The 17,348-nt window shown below is 50.1% G+C and overlaps 1 long non-coding RNA gene across 1 annotated transcript in view; it reads right to left on the reverse strand.

Moving 5' to 3' along the window:
* Positions 1 to 17,348, reverse strand: part of LOC148109750 (uncharacterized) — a 407,130-nt gene that overhangs the window by 348,205 nt on the left and 41,577 nt on the right. The window lies entirely within an intron of this gene.

Here is a 17,348-nt window from a genome sequence, read left to right on the forward strand (position 1 = left end):
CACTCAAAAGGGAGGAACCAGGCTTCTATAAACTTGCCACACCATCCACGTTAAGCAAGCAAACCATTAACCGCGTTCTAAGAGTCGGCACCTCAAAAGCCAACCCTCTTTACGAACAGACAGCCAGCACATCCCTCACCTGCGCTTGGGACAGTGCGCAGGTGCGAAGGCGCGGGAGCTGGCCTTCCCCCTCCGGAGGATGGAAACCGGCCGGCCCCCCGACGCCAGCCCTTGCATCTGTCCTGTGGCACAAAGGGCACGGCTGAAGCTGTCATTCAAGTATTCCCAACGCTGCTGAGAACACTTACAAGGAAAATACTTTACCAAATATTCTATTCTTCGGGAAGACGTCCACTTAATAATGGGAAACTACAGGTTTGTGCCTGTCAAAATTTTTTCCTTTGGGCTTCATTATAAATTTCTCTGCTTCATTTGAAGGCTCAGGAAACTTGGTATAAAATGACCCTATTTCCCCTCTAAAATCTATGTGGCCACATCAAAGTGAAAATTACTTTTCCAAAGATCTTACTGTGTTTTGGGTTCTCCTCTGCTTTATTAATAATGCATCAGGCAAGCACATGACTTCCCTCCCAGTTTTATTTCCTGACTTGAATAATTTGGACACAACCCTGGAGGCTTTCGGCTGGACACTCCAAAAGTGACGTGCAAGTAGCGGGTTACAGCAAAGCCATGCACATGTCTCCCAGCGTCCCCCCAGGGAGGGTTTCAGACTCGGGGGCTACGCGTGTACAAGCCCCATCTACATACGTGTATACACACACATATGCACACACACACATGCACGCATGCGTACAAAGAGGCTTTCAAACCTTCTGCCACACAACCCTTGCCTCAGATACAAGTGTGCTGCTCCTGAGCTGACCTTGACAGTCGATGGAGCAGGCTAAAACCAGAGGCTCAGGGGCCTAATCTGGTTGTGCTGCTCGCTGACCATGTGACCTTGAGAAAGTACTTTGACCTCTCTGGGCCCCCACTGCTCATCTGTAAATACAGGTACCACCACTCCCTTCAAAGGGTTGCTGGAGAAGTCACCTGGACCGGGGACGTGGCACCCCCACCAGGTAGGGTCTCAGCTCGAGCTAGACCCTATCCCCTCTTCCCAACACACCCTCAATCAAATTTTTCCTTTTTTCTGGAAAGCAGCCACAGACAATTATCCTTCAAGGGGACAAGGAGCAACACTTACTGAATACTTATTACGTGCAGCCGTGGGGTTTACCCACTCTTTCATCTGAAATGTCACGTCACGCACACAAAACAACAGTGGCGGGAGGTAATTTGAATTTCCAGAGACAAACTGTTTTTAAAACTCACTTTTCATAACATCAGGGAAAGCAGCAACTAATGACTGAAGTCCGCGAGGCCACGGTGACTGGCCAGGGGACGGTGGCCGCGTGGGTGGGGGCTCTGTTCTTGAGAGCAGGAGTATCCCCAGGAGTGAAAATCAGCACTCACGCTCCGGGCTGTTCTCTGTGCAAAGCACTTGGGCGACATCGCTCAGTATTTTCAGTGCATCTGCCCTTTGACTCAGAAATGTCAATTCCAGCACTGAATGTCACGGAAATGCTAGCGTATGGGCACCACGATGTATGTCCCATCCTGTTGACTTCGAGATGGTTTAAAACAGCAAGCAACTGGAAATCACCCCTGCGGGACTCATTAAACAAATTACAGGCCCTCCATTTCCTGCGATTGCAGACAGCCAGTTAATAGAATGGGGCAGATCTCTGAGCTAACGTGCAACAATTTCCAAAACACACTGGGTGAACAGGCCAAGAGGCCGCACGCGATGCGCATGCCCATGTTTTCGGGGAGCTCTGAGCATGCGCACACGTGTGTGCATGCATCTGCAGGCTCACCTCAACAATAGTACCCCGAGAACCAAAGGCTGTGGCTGCCTCTGGGGAGGGCACTCAGGGTCTACGACAGGAGTGAGGGAAGCGCACTTTATATTCGACTCCTAAACTGACGGCTGTGGAATTGTTTACCAATCTGGAGAAAATACATAAAAAGCCATTAATTGGTTTAACTATCATTACTGAGTACTTCTGATGCCCAAAACGTGAACTACAGTCAGGAGCTAACATCGGGGCCCAGCACAAGATCTGGTGGCCTGAAGCCTCTGGTCCTTAGAAAGGACCTGGGAAGTCGCTAGTTTGCAGTTGCTGGCTGATGCTCACTTCTCGGGGGGACTGCCACACTGGGATGCAGGGAGTGACTAGGAAACTCACTACCTTCCCAGGAAAGGTCACCGTGCAGGCCCCTACCAACTTCTTGTGCTTAAAACAGTGCATGTGCTAAGGACACCAGGGCTCAGGGCTGCCTACCCCCCACAGGAGACACAGTGGTGGCCAGTCTTTCCGAACCAGAACCCAGTGTTTCATCTGTGACACTATTCCAATTTCCAAAGTTCTAAGAACCTTACTGCTATGTGGCTAGTGGGAACAAGGCCCCCACCAACATAGCCCCCTCCCCAGCCAGCCCCATGTGCTGGAGGCAGGACCAGCCGAGAGGCATAGATCCAGTCTGGAAAATGAATAAAGACAAAATCCAGACAATCTCATTCTTCTCTCACTAGCAAGAGCAAAAGTGCGTATGGCGTTCTCTGAAGTAATGCATATTTAGAGAAAAAAGTTTAAACCTGCCATTCACGGGATGTTATAATGTGTAAGTATATAAAGATATGCACAGTTCGCCACAATTATCTCACGGCAAATCTGTAGTTTTTTGCCTCGAACTCTCAAGAATTTGATTTTTCTCCCACTCTAAAGGGTGGGTAAGTTCACCTGGTCTCTCTCTTCCTGTAGCCACACGAGTCCTGCAGGATCTGTCCATGCTGCTCTCCCCACAAAGCCCCCAGGACCCCCCCCATCCACGATGCCCTCCTCACAAAGCCCCCAGGACTTCCACCAGGCACCCAGGCCTCTCCCTTTCCTGCCACCTCCCCCCCCACCACCACCCCCATCAAACTGAGGACTCAGAGACTGTCTCCAAACAGCCCCTCAACTTAGGGGTAGAGGGACTAACCCCCATATGCCCCACTAGAGTCCTGAGCCAATCTAGAGAAGTAAGGGGGGAGATCAAATGTCTACCTTGTCCCTCTTGGAGAATGTGGCTCACTTGTCCACACCAGCCAGCTTCCCGATCCCACACACCACAAGTAGGTGCATCCCACCCAGGCCAGGCCGTCTGGTCAACCACAGTCTCCTCGGACAGCAGGGCTCAAGCTATTATTATTAACATCGCTATCGCCCTCCATCAATAACCAGCCCATAGCCCACCAGTCTCATCAGAAATTACATTTGGCAAAAATTGGGAGACTCTTGGCAAGAAAACATACCTCCCCGGGGCGAAGCAAACATTTAGACTTAGAGGGGATAAAAGATTTAAAATGGAAACCTGAAAGATGAAGCCAATTTCCATCCTAAACTCCTGCTGCCCCCAGGTGGGGAAATCGTTGCTGCTCCGCTGAGGACAAATACGGGGGCCGGGAGAAGAGCTGAGGGATGGGGTCACTATCAGGATGAGTTCATCCTCTTCAAAAGACAAACCCATTCTTGCCTTAGGGATCTCAGGAAAACCCCTTTTTAATACCCCTTTTCAACCCCTAACTGTTTTTCTAAATTGGTGCAGAGAAAACGAGAAGTTGGAAAGGCAGTTGTGCACTATGGCATGCTGGGGCACCCTCCAGTGACAGTGCTGGAAATACTGGGGGCTCCAGCCAGGGGGGTGTCCCAGACCATGGATACAACCCCAGCCACTGACAGGTGGGTTCACTTTCAAGAGGCAGCATATGACCCCTTCAAAGATAGCTGGTTCTACCTGTGCAGCCGTAACCGTGCATCCTCCCCACCCCAGAGGCAGTCAGCGTTTGGACAGCTCCTAAAGGTTCAGGCCGATTTAAAAGCAAACTTGTTTATGGCTGCAAATCCCTGGACAATTCACAAGGGAAGATAAGATGCAGCACGTGCTTGTTATGTTCAAGATGAGACAAAGCACAAAATTCAGGCTGCAAAGGAAACTTGGTGTTTGCTGAGAGCAGAAGAAGTGACAGTTTATTAAAAAATATAGGCTGTACCAGGGAAAAAGTAATATTGGATTTTATGATTATTTCATACTGGGAATTGTTACATAGTTCCATGCCTGTTTATTGTATAACTACAGATTGCAATAATACATTTTGTAGCTTGTAAAGTTCTGAACAAGCAATTTTTACATAGCTACATTTAGTAGGTTGGTTTTTTCTTTTTAAAAAAAGGGAGGAAAAGCTCATGTTAAGACAAGAAAATAAGCTTTTGAAAAAAAATAAGCTTTTTGAAGAATTAAAAATACAATAATTTTTCCCATAATTTCCTTAGAGTCTGACAGAACCTGTTTTAACACTTTTATTCTGATGGTCACCTGTATCATGCAGTTTTGCAGTTAGGTCACTCGGTCATTTGCTAGAATCGGTCCTTCATGGGGCTTTTTGTAAAATCACCAGACAAATGGTCAGCCCCAGGAGCTCTCTCTGGATTAGAGAACTGTGGGAAAACTTTTTGATTTATTCAGAGAAGTTCTTAAGCATCTCCCATGGTTGGGCACCGTAGTGGACACTGGGTGCATGATTCTGAGTGAAAAACACACATGACTTCTGTCCTTGCAGAACTTATAGATGGGGAAGAAACAAACAGCATCTGAGGAAGTCACACGCTATCATGTAAATGCACGGCTAAGATCACTTCTACAAAGGCAAATACGTGGGCCATCAGAACCTGGAAGAGGCTGTCAGTCAGTGACCAACCAATTCCAAATTCTGATCAGAACCCATCCTCAGCAGAGTGGAGCATACGAGTCTCCAAATATAAAACAGTATTTCCCGGGACAGCAACATCTTAGTACAAAATGGTTTCGTGCCCAAAGTAGCTAATTCTCTCATTGCAAATACCTAAGCCTCTTTCAGACAGTGCCAATGAAAGAGATAAGAACCATATTAAATCTTCCAACAGAACCACGAGGCTCTTATCTTGGAGCACCCGTAAGCCTGCAAACCCTTCCATCTCCAACGTACTGCCATTTCCCGGAAGCCCTTTCATTGGAGGTTAAAATAAATTACTGCCTTGGTTTCAGGAAAGAGCATGACACAAACAAGATAATATCAGGTAATGCTTCACCCTGAGTTTTAATAAGAGAGTCAGCTCTGTTTGTTGGAATGCCCACGTTGAGACCCATGAACTCAGACAGAAAGATGCCACATACACTGTATTTCAGCGCATCCTGACTGTTGAGGTCCTCCTTCTACACAGTGACAACTCCTTCAGGGAGAACAAATGCTCGATTATCCAGGCAGCTCCTGGGTGAGGACTAGAAGGAACAGAACGGGGTGGAGGGGGATCCCCCCTGAAACAAGCTCCTGTAATAAGCACTTTATTAGGGCAAGGTCTGAGCATGACAAACTATTTTACCAGCATCATTGCCCTCTTAGAGCTGGGTGTACAGCAAGCTCCAAACCCACTCTGGAGCGCTGTAAACAAATTTAATTTGGCCTCAGAGAATCAAAGCTCTCGAGGCTCCTCTGGCCCCAGGAGTGAGAGGAGAGGACTTTACAGGGTATAGGTGGCCTCTTACACAGTAAATGTCTACTCACCTGGTGGGGAGGGTGCAGCACACAGCCCTGCGGTACCAGAGGAACCAGCCTGGGAGGGGCAAGAGAAAGCAAGCCTGAGTCTAACAAAACTGGAGTGAGAGCCTGTGCCCCGTACCCATCATGTTCCTGATAGGACCTCAGGGCCACATGTACTGGAGGCTCTATTTCTGATTACTGGCCATACCTACGTCCTCTCCTTCCCCTCAAACCAAATGCTACTCCAAAGCAGGTGCAGAAGAGAGGGTCACCAGGAGATTGATGACAGGGTTGTCCCTAGACCTGACTGAAAGGCAGTCAGACTCCAATCACTACGGGAATGGAAAGAGGCCACACATCTCAGGATATGAGTCAGCCCTGCAGAGAAGTTCAGAGGCTGACAGTCAATCTCCTACTGTCTGAAAGTGATCACTGGTGGGGGCCAGAGCATCTCCTCCAAGCCGGGGTTCCCGTCTTGTTGCACAAAATATAGGTGCACGTTTTCACGTATTTTTTCAAACAAAAGCAAAGGTATGATAAATCAAATAAAAGATCTTAATAACTGCGTTATAAGTTATAAACACATTATACATTTCCAAGTATAAATAATTTTACTACTAATAAAAAGCGTTAGCTCTAGGGGAGAGGTAGGAGGAGAGAGGAGGAGACAGGGAGGCAAGGTGGCTTTTCTCGATATACCCAATTTTATATTTGAATTGGAAACTATATACATATTTTCTATAAAAATACGAATAAATAAAAGGAGGAAATTAGTCACAAAATTAGTGAAAGTAGTCACTAAAAATCAAAACACAAACTGAAACAAATAAACTTCCATGCAAATCAAGTAGGGATTGACCATGTTCCAGAAAGAGAAGCCCCCTCAGCTGGGCCCTGAGTGAAGACCCTGAGAATCAGCGCCACAGCTAACCATCGGGGGCATGGGGGAAACCTCTGTCGCAGAAAAGCCCTGAGATCTGGGGGTGCTTCACCGTGCGACCCAGGTTACCCCTACTACTATTGGTTAGGTAAGAAGTAGCATAATTATACACAATGAGGAACATAGTAACTGTGCTGTTAGGAACCAAGGTTTCCAGCGCAAAAGAGAAACAAATATATAATTAGCTTCGGGCAACTGAGTTAAAGACCTTGTAATGTCTCATTTGAATTATAGATCCGTATGAACCTGTAGTTTTCTCCCAATCTAAAAAGTATGTATGTCTTAACTCTGCTCATTGAAAAGGCCGAAAAATCAATGACAATCCAGTAGCAATGAGCACCATCAGTGCTCAGATTATGATTCTAAATACCATTTCCCACGGAAAAGAACCAAGGTTCTTTAGAAAAATAACTCACTCCAGGTCTGGAGCAAGAAATGTCTGAAATGAGTTTGAGGACATCTAATTGGCCTGGACACACACACAGGCCACTGAGTTTCAACTAAAGGATAGGAGTCAGATGGGTGGGGCTCTCACCAGCCCAAGAAGAAAAAAATGAACCTCAAATAGATTACTGTGAATTGCATTGTGCTATCTTTGGATTCTATAGAAAAAGTAGGATGCTGAAAGCCCTGGAGAAACCCAAATAAAATCTGGAGTTTAGTTCATATAATTACATACCAATGTTGTTTTCTTAAGTTTGACAAATACACCTTGGTACCAGAAGGGAAACTGTGTGAAGGGTATATATGGACACTGTACCATCTTGGCAACTCACCTGTAAGCCTAAAATTATTTTTAAAAAATTTAATATAAATGACTATGATGGACTTAATTACAATAGATCTAAATCTATGGGTTCATAATGGTCCTGAAAAAGCTCAATGCCTGCCTCTGAAGATTGCTAGGGAAACCAACTCATCTGTATGAATTTTAACAAATATAGGGAAGGAATAAAGCATCTCTCTTGCCTTTATTGTAGGGACTGTATTTCAGGTGAATCAAATAGTTAATGAGGGCGAGACTGTCTTTATTGGCAGCCCACAGTTAGTAAGCACAAAAGAAATGATAGAATTTTCAAATTACCATGCTGTTTTTATAAGCATTATAGAGGGAATGGAAATATGATAATATCTAGAAAAGTTACTGTTGCAATTATTCCATGACCCAACAACTGCATCTGTAGAAATCTACCCTGATACATATTAGACATATGCACCAAGCTATTCAGTGAAGTATAATTAGTAACAGGAAAAGACTAGACTTAACTCAAATGTTCATCAATGGAAGCGACAGTATATTCACAAAGTGGGGTACCACACAGCTGTAAAGTAGAAAAGAGGAATTTCCCTATACGTTTATACAGAATGATCTACAGGATAGTATTTGTGGGGAAAAAAAGCTAGGTAGACAAAAATACATATGGTATGTTCTTTTAAGAAAGGTGGAGACATTTTAAAGACATGTGAATATATATTTGAATATATAAAAGTAAAGCAAATAATAAATTTATTTGGCAAATAAATATATCAAATTAATAAAAGAATTTCCTTTTTTATGATTTTATTTATTTGACAAGAGAGACAGCGAGAGTGGGAACACAAGCAGGGGGAGTGGGAGAGAGAGAAGCAGGCTTCCCACCCAGCAGGGAGCCCAATGCGGGGCTCGATCCCAGCACCCTGGGATCATGACCTGAGCTGAAGGCAGATACTTAACAACCGAGCCACCCAGGTGCCCCAAAGTAAAAGAATTTCTAATGGTCACTTTTCAAGGGAGACAGAACAGGGGCAACATGGAGAGAAGCCTAATTTTAACGAACACACCTTGTTTTATGGCTCTGACTTCAGAAACAGGTAAATATTTTATATGTCTGTGAAACAAAATTATATTAAAAATCAATCTTCAGAATCCAAAGTAAGTTGAACCATATGAACATAACTGTGCTTTGAGTTAATGGCATAACCTCTTAGAGGGGAATTATTTCAAGTAATTTTAAATCACAGCAAGATACCTGTACATCCCTAATGGGATACGGTCTACACCAGAAAGAAGGGCAAGGACTCTTCACTGAACTCAGGAGGCGGGGGGTCGGCCACGACAGTGGTGTTGGAGGGGAGGGTGAATGTGGGGGCATTATTCTGGGGCTGCTGTGTGAGCACGCATGTTGTGAGGTGAAGCAAGTCGGTAATTTGTTGGTGTAATTAGGAAATGGAATTCTCAACCCCGGAGAAAGAGAGATACAGATATAAGACAAAAGAGGTTAAGCAAAAATTCTGTAGTCTTCAATTTTAATTGGAACTGCTACTATGAGTCTGAGATTTCTTACATATGTGTTTCCTAACCTGGCCACCGGAAAGGTCTAAAAACAAGGACCAATCCAGTAGCAATGAGCATTCCCACCACCCTATTTCCTACGACACTGTGTCCCACGAAAACTAAACAACCCTCCTCAGAAAAATGTCTGATTCAGTAAGACAGAAAACGTGCAAGATGTGTCTGGAACATTTTGTCTTCACAGAAAGCAAAGATGCTACAAAGATTGGGGTCACGTCACAAGGACTCAGAATCCAATGTGAAAATGCTCCTGTAAGCCCAAGATGGGCCAATTTCAGAATCAATAAAGGGAACAACGGCAACCATTTAAATCCATCAAACTGTTCAAAGCAGGAGTTCATAATGATAATTTTCTAAAACTCGCTGGTCACCGCTGGAGCACGCTAGCAATCGTGTCACTATTTTGAAGCTGGTAAGTAAAAGATAGAACTCAGGGGCGCCTGGGTGGCTCAGTCATTAAGCATCTGCCTTCGGCACAGGTCATGATCCCAGGGTCCTAAGATCAAGCCCCGCATCTGGCTCCCTGCTCCACTGGGAGCCTGCTTCTTCCTCTCCCACTCCCCCTGCTTGGGTTCCCTCTCTCACTGGCTGTCTCTCTCTCTGTCAAATAAATAAAATCTTCAAAAAAAAAAAAAAAAGATAGAACTCAAGCTTTTATCCTGCCTTTCCTGTAGGAACCTCATCTTACAACCACTAAATCATTAGCGAGATACTTCTTGTTGTAGAGTCGTACATGAGACAAAGGAAGAATTAGAATACCCCCAGTTTGCAGTTAATCCCTAACAAAGTCACGGATTTGGGCAATGGTTGTCAATGGTTTCTAACACCCTAAAAAGAGAATGAGACATCATCGCCTCTGGACGGAGATGCCCCACCTCTGCCTCATCGCCACAGAGCAACAAGGAACCCACAGCCCCGAACCTGCAGGAAGCTCTACGTCTAATTATCGACTTAGAGGAGTTACAAGGGAAACATCACACGCACCCACGCACACAGCGTGCAGTCAGCAAAACCCGCCCTGCGGGAAGCCCTCCAGGGCTGGGGAAGAGGCGTGAGCCAGTGAAGAAGGGGCTGGAGAAGGAAAGAAAGCAAAGGCAGAGGAGATGGAGAACGTGAACGAGAAGAAAGGTGCAGGTGGCCGTCGATCCACACCCCCCAGGGGGTCTCCTTTCCACAAAGAAGAAAAATGAAGCTGAATCCAGGTAAGACTCTGGGTCTCCCTTCCAATTTTCAGGGAAAAAAACTGTTGTAACAAAACACACTAAACAAAACCACAAAACACACCCCGCAAATGTGGAGTGTGGGAAACGCTTCAGGACGTGAGCATTCCAGTGCCCCCAACAAGCCAGCGGTGGGCAGGAAGGGGAAGGGCCATCACTTACAAGTCACTCAACAGACCTACCCGGTGAGTGCAACGTGGGGACCGTGTCTTCCTCCTGATTAAAAACAAACCAACTGCAAAACTACATTTTCTTAGGGAATTTGGGGGAATGGAACGTAGTCTGGGTATAGATTATATTAAGAAATCATTGTTAATCCTGTTCAATGTGATAATGGAATTGTGGTTATGTTTTTCTTATGTCCTTATTTGTTAGAATTAGATATTCGAGTATTTGTGGGAGAAATTATATGATGTTTGGCATTTACTCTAAAATCCTCCAAGACAGAAAACTACTTAGGGTACGTGAGGGAGCCGAGAGGGGTGAGTGCTCTGGCGCTGACACTGGGAGTGGGGGACAGGGATACTCCTCCACCCAGTGCAGGGGCAGCGCTGGGGGGGAACTTCCATCATGCCCCCCGCTCCTCCCCTGGGCGTGTTGAAAGATGTGTAGCTCAGAGCGGGGCTGACCGGACCCCTTCATGTGATTCACAGAGCACGAAGAATCTCTTCTTAACCAGAGATGCTATTTGCACAGGCCCAAGCCCTATCGCTGGGCCGCATCTTCCTTTGGGAATTGGAAGTCCCTTCTAGAGGTTGCCATGAAAGTGGCTAAAACCTGGGACAGCGCCTAATCCCTTCGGGGTGCCTGGAAGCAAGCTGGAAAAGGCTCTGCGGACAAAAGACCTCAACCAAGATGTGCGTCCCTGAGGGCCCGCCTGCTGGTGAGTGACAGAATCCCTCTCACTGCAGCTAAAGCAAAATCAACCTGAGGGACAGGCATTCCTCAGGACAGGTGTGCACAGACCAGAGCAGCAGGCACAGCGGGCTCCAGGGCCTGCAGCTGGGAGGTGAGCTCTGGACAACCAAGGAGACACCTGCACTCTGGAGGAGAAAGCCCAGCCCTGCCCCCGCCACTGCCACCGCCTCCTCCTCTTCCTCCTCTTGGTGGGTCTGCTTCCCCCTTCTCCACCTGGAACCCAACCAAGCCCCTGTCAACACGGCATCTTCTGTCCAACCAGTGCACACGGGAATGCAGGTCCATGGGCTACTGTAACAAGGCACAACGCCAGCTTCTACGGGATTATACTGACCACAAAACACTAGCGCAAAGGTTTGGCTCCACTGGAGGATGTGACCTCCAGGAGGAGAAGGTGAGGGATGGCAGGTGAAGGAGAGAAATGACTTGTAGTGGGGAGGCAGTGGAAAGAGAGAGATGATGTACGGGGAGGGGGGGGTGGAGGGTGGTAAAGGAAGGAGATGATATGTAGGAGGGAAGGTAGGGGAAGGAGGGAGATGATGTGCAGGGGGGCAGGGGAAGGAGGGGGATGATGTGCAGGGGCGGGTGAGGGGAAGGAAGGGGATGATGTGCAGGGGGGTGGGGGGAAGGAGGGAGATAACATGGCGGGGGTGTTGCAGGGTTTCCCGAGCCCTCTTTTCCACTGGTTGGAGTGACTGCCCCCAGTGGCTGCCACGCTGCCCCCCAGCTCCAGGTGACCACAGGCCGACCAAGGAGAGCCCAGGTGCAGCAGGAGGAGCGGAAGAGGAGCCTTTCTCTCTTCCGGTGCAGATACTGGTCTGGCCTATGCATTGTCTCAGAGCTACAGGTGTCACAGATAGGGAGGGAAGCCAGGCCCAGCTGCAGGGAAACCAGGCCATGGACGTCCCCAAAGCAAGGAGGCAGCTAGGTCGGGGTCCGTGTGGGGCTGGGAGGCAGTGCCCAGATCTCATGAGGGAAGGAGCACACCTGGCCCAAAACAGGATCCCCGGAAAGCCGTGCAGTTGGACTCCCTTGGGGGCTGGGCTGTGTGCAGCACAGGACTCCAGGACGTCAGAACTACCAGGTCAAGAGACAGGCCAGAGGAGACCATGTGTCTGAGCTGATTTGCATGTGGGTTTCTGCTGTCAACTCTGGGCCAGCCACAGGGCCGCTGAGGCCACGAGCTCCAGGGGGCAGGGCCACGTTTGTTACAGACGCCCATTGCCGCAGCACTAGCTTACTCCTGGGGCCTCGCAAGGACTCAGGAGCTCCTGCCCTCAGGTTCCACACTGTGAGCTGGGGTCTCACTGGCCAGTGGCTCAGGGTGGTCCCAGGGGCAGCACCGGGCAGTGAGGACCAGGGGCACCTGTCCAGGGCAGAGCAGGTGGAGGGCCGTGCCCAAGTGGCTCTGTAGACTCCAGGCTAACGGGGACACGAAGCCAGAGAAGGACATCAGAAGAGCATTTGTGAGCACCCTGGGGTATGCAGGGGGCCGGGAAAGCAATGAGGGGGGATGTTGGGCAAAGCAAAGAGCCAGAGGCAAGTCTGAGCTTCGAGCTAAGGGCCAAGGGATGGTGAGTTCTCACAATGATCATGACCTTGATTATGCTCAGAGACCAACGAGGTCCGCAGTGTAGGGCCAGAGACACATACGCACCTCACACTCAAACCCCATCCCTCCTCTCTTCCTGAGGGGCAGGGCCAGCCCAGGACAGGAAGAGCTCACCCAAGCAGAGCACCCCCTGTCAAAAAGTGCTGTCCCTGCCCCCTGCACCCTGGGGGGCTTTAGCTGCCGGTCTCCCATCCAGACCGTGAGCTCCTGAGGCAAGAAGGACGGTCCCTCCCTCAGTGTCCCCAGTGCCCAGCACGAGATCCAGCACAGAAGAGGGGCTAGTCTATGCTGAGTTCAATGTCCACACTCTGCAAAGCTGCCCGGCACACGTGGGCTTCAGAGACGGTCGGTAATAAAGTTACCCACTCTTGATTTCTTCACCTGAATCTAACTGCTTGGCTCCAAAGTGACCATCCAAAGGACAGAAATCAAACCTAGGCAGCACCCTGCAGAATGAAAGAATGTCACTTAGCATGGATAATCCGTATCCCACAGCAAATGCAGAAATTCTGTGGATTACAGCCCAAAGTAGCACAGGACATCACCGGCCACAAGAGTCAGTCTTCCCATCCTGTCAGCAGACACGGGGGTGGAGAGGGGCCATGGGAGGGCCTGGCGTCTACCCTGAGAGCTCTGGAAAGTCATCTGCTTGCAGAACTAACTGCAGGGGAAGTGGCCACTCTGGCCAGCAGGGGTAGTGATCTCCCCGTACTCAGTGAATGCATCCTTCCTCGGCTGGCACCTGGGGACGCATCAGAGCATGTGAATATTAAATGCACAGATTCCTAGTTACATGTCATATGATGTCCAGCTGGCAGGGTCAGATGAGGACAGGGGGTGGCCCCTGAGTGGCTAGGTCACCAAGTGGCCAGCCTAGACAACTGGACTTGGGGGAACCAGGTCATAGGGGCAGGGGAGAGCTGAAGCAACATTCACTGCAGCAAGCACAGCTCACCGCCCCCCCCCCCCCTCAGCAAGCCAGGCCCACGGCTTTCCCCCAAGCTTTCCTTGCTCTCACAGGCCTCCCCTTTGTTCCCTAAATGCATGCCGATTTCAGAACTTCTGAAGAATACAGACAAACCTCAGCAACACAACCCCTTGTAACTCCCCGTCACCCAGAGACAGTCACCGTTCTTGTTTCGGTGTAGAGCCTTCCAGAATTTCAAAATTTCATATTGATTTACATCGTATGAGCTGGATCATAGTGATTGCATGTCTACTTACCATTTACTAATACTGAGCCTCTTTCCCTGCACTAAACACACACCCTTTCCCACCTGGACTCTCCTGGAGCTGCCTGGCTGCATCCTTGTGCAGGGTCTAGACCTCATCTTCCCAAACTTAACTCACAGGGAGGATTCCAGATCTTTCCTCTGTAAACCCTCTGCCCTACAGAAAGTCTAACCCTGCAGAGAAGTACATTTGCATTCATTTTCAAAAGTCCTATGCAACGCCCAGGCTGCCCCGCAGCATCTGGGAACCTGCCAGGTCCGCGCTGGAGGTGGGTAGGTTCCCCCCCAGTCAGAGGGGTGGGACGGGGCAATCACAACATCCCGAGGAGGAAGCAGCCACGACAGGCCCAGCGCCAAGGTCCCCACGTGAGCTGCACCATCTGGGGTCAGTGCCAGGTGTCTCCTGGAGAGCGTGGCTGAGGAGCTCCCGCTCTTTCTGCGTGGGGCCACCCAGCCCTCCTCGACGCGTGGGATGTACAGATTGTACAGTCTGACCGCTGCTGAGCCGCACGCTTACTGCACAATGCTTTCCTCAACTCTGATTTCCATTTGTCTGGAATGACCTACGGTAAAGTGAAAATGTGCACTGTGAAGTCCCCAAATAGTTAACCCTGCGGTGTTTGGGGGGGCTACAAATATCTGCAGACCTCATTACCTGAAACCGGGAGCCGGTGCTCCATGGGAGTGCCCATAAAACATAAGTGACACGCAGAGCACCTGCGGGGGTCACAGGAAAGAATACAGCCTCTGGTGGTGCCAGGAACATTTTCCCTGAATTTGTGTCTTAGACGCACCTGACAGCCTCCAGGACACACAGATGGCTGGGTCTGCAGAGCCCCAGCCAGGTTCAGTTGACAAAGGCCACAAGTCCCTCCACCGGCCATGTCTGCCTGCTGGTTTGGCCGCCGTCCCCAGCCCCCACGTGCCTTCTGCACTCATGTCTTCCCTATCGCCGGACCCCGTGTTGCAGGTGGCAGCACGTAGCATCATCATTCCTGCCACTGGCTTGACCTGCTGGCCCACAGCCCACCCCTGCGCAGCCTCTGCCCCACAGGAGAGGACAGAGGAGGCACTCAGCACAGAGGCGAGTGCACAATACTCGGTGAAGCCCTTGTTGTCCCCATCACAGCTGCAGACCCTGCCAGCACTCGGCTGGCCTCGCCCGGCCCCGTGCTGCTCAGAGGATGCTCGGCCCCAATCCAGCCTGGCTCCGAGCCTGCCTTTCCCTGCAAGGCTTTTACCCTGCCCCCTGGAAGAAAAACACTGGCACCAACCACTCTGGACTCCTGCCGGGTTAAGGGAGAGCGTAGGTAAACGCCCCACTCCGTGCCTGCCACAGCGGAAGTGCTTCGAAGACGCTCTCCGACTCCAGAGCCGGGCATTGGTATGCGCAGCCTGTGTTCTTGGAGAAATTTTACAACAAACCTAAGTCTCTGATGTCCTGTTAATTTTAAAAGCTCTTCTGTTTGTATTACGAAGACATGCCAGCGCGGGGAAGACGCTCCTGCTCCGACATGAGGAACGTATTACAGATGATGGAGGAGAACGTGGTTTGGTCTGGAGCCACGAGGAAAACAAACTGCACAAACGCCAAAAGTAAGAGAAGAGCTGCCGACATTTTAAATGCAGCACGGAGCAGTGAGAGAGTAAATAAGTCGTACACGCAGGAAAGCTAACTTCTACCGATCGTACATTTACAAGACCTCCAAATACGCCGGATCCTGCACAGAATAAACACAGAAGCCCGCCTGCACCGCGGGCTGGCCGGCACTCCCGACGCAGACGCCGGGGGACAGTGTGTGGACTGAGATTCGGGGACTCAGGGTTTCGGTGCATTTTTTATTTCACTTGTTTCCACTTTAAGTTGTACAAACTTTAGGAGTGGGGGCATTCATTCTGGGGGCACAGAAACCTCATTTAAGCCTAAATAACCTTGCCCAGTAGGACCACTGCCGCTTTTAACAAACCAGAAAGCCAAGATACCAGATGTGAATGAGATCGCTCTGTATCACGAAGTCACTACTTTGCAGAGCAAACCCGAGGGGCCGCCGTGCTCCAAGGCCTCAGCCTGCAGACCCCCTCCGCCCCTGCCCCGTATTGGACAGTCGCCGGAGTTGTTGACTGGAAAACCACTAAGCCCAGCGTGCTACACCTCTGGCCCCAGGGATGGCGGGACAGCGGGAATGGTGCTGGGCTGCTCCCGTTCCACCCCATGACAAGGTGTTCTCTGGGGGTGAAGACCAGGGTCTTTCTCTGTGTGTTCCAAAACTACCTCTGAAGTCTCAACAGTCAAAAACAGCTCTGCAGCCAGCCTTGTGGGGAGCACGGAGGAGCACCCCACAGTACTCACCCTGTCTTCGGCCCCAGAGAGTGGCAAGGGGCCTTGGCTCCGCCCTTCATACACAAGGCAACAACTTCCGGAGAACCAGCCACAGAAGCTCACCTTGCTGGGGGTGGAGAGTGTGGTCCTAGCTCCACCTGGCCATCCAAAGCCCCCTCTGCACCGCCCCCTCACCGACACCCTCACTTTGTCCGTCCTGTGTCGTCTATCTTCCCAGCTGCCCCCGGTGTAGGCAGTCAGTTCCACCCTGGGCTGGCCGGGGAGCAGGTCCTGTGGGGGGGAGTATGGACCACGCTCAGACCCCTGGCATTGCCCATAGAGCTCCCTTCTTTGCAGAGACACTGGGAGTCCCGCAGCTGGCACAGGCTGGCTCGTGGCTCACCCCGAATCAGGCTGTCCATTGCTGGGTTCTGCTCTTCCAGCTGCGGCTCCGTCAGACCCCAGGAAGCACGAGGACCAGCCAGGCCCCACCAAGATGGGAAGGGCAGGGGGCTGCATGCCCCGCTCACCGCTACACTCATGCTCCCGGCCCACAACCCCTGCCCAGCATGCCAAGGGCACCCCCTTCTCTGGCCTGCCTTCTGGTTTCATGCTTATTCAGTGGCCACTTTTGCTAACATTTTGAACTGTGGTGAATTAGCCCTGAGAGTGGTCAAATCAGAGACTCAAGACCATCTGTGGCTAAGAAAACCAGCCACTATGAGACTTTTTGCCAGTTGACAAGTTACTCCAAACAGTGGGCCACTGTGGGATGGCCGTGGTAACAATGGGGAGTTGCTGCTGGAGGAAATGGCCGATCCCTGACCCCAGGAGTGCACCCACAGAGCCCTGACCACTTGGGAGCACACTCCCTGCCAGCTACAACCATCGATGCCTCCTAGGACGGCCACAGAGCAGGAGAGCAGCTGACTGGGAGCCACTGTCCCTGCGATGCTCAGGGCTGCAAGTGACAGAACCCACAGGACTGCGACCACAGGGGCTTAAACAGAACAAGTCAGGGCTGGACGCAGTGGGGGCGGCATCCCCGTGGGGCCTCGGCTGCCACATCACCCTGAAGGTAGACGGGGAAGCAAGAGGGCAAGCCCAGTTCCCCCCATCTCAGGGAAAATTAGGAGCCTTCCCAGAAGTGC

The sequence above is a fragment of the Ursus americanus genome, chromosome 6 (assembly GCF_024610735.1).
Source record: "Ursus americanus isolate L20-20 chromosome 6, mUrsAme1.1.p, whole genome shotgun sequence".
In the NCBI taxonomy this organism is placed as follows: domain Eukaryota; kingdom Metazoa; phylum Chordata; class Mammalia; order Carnivora; family Ursidae; genus Ursus; species Ursus americanus.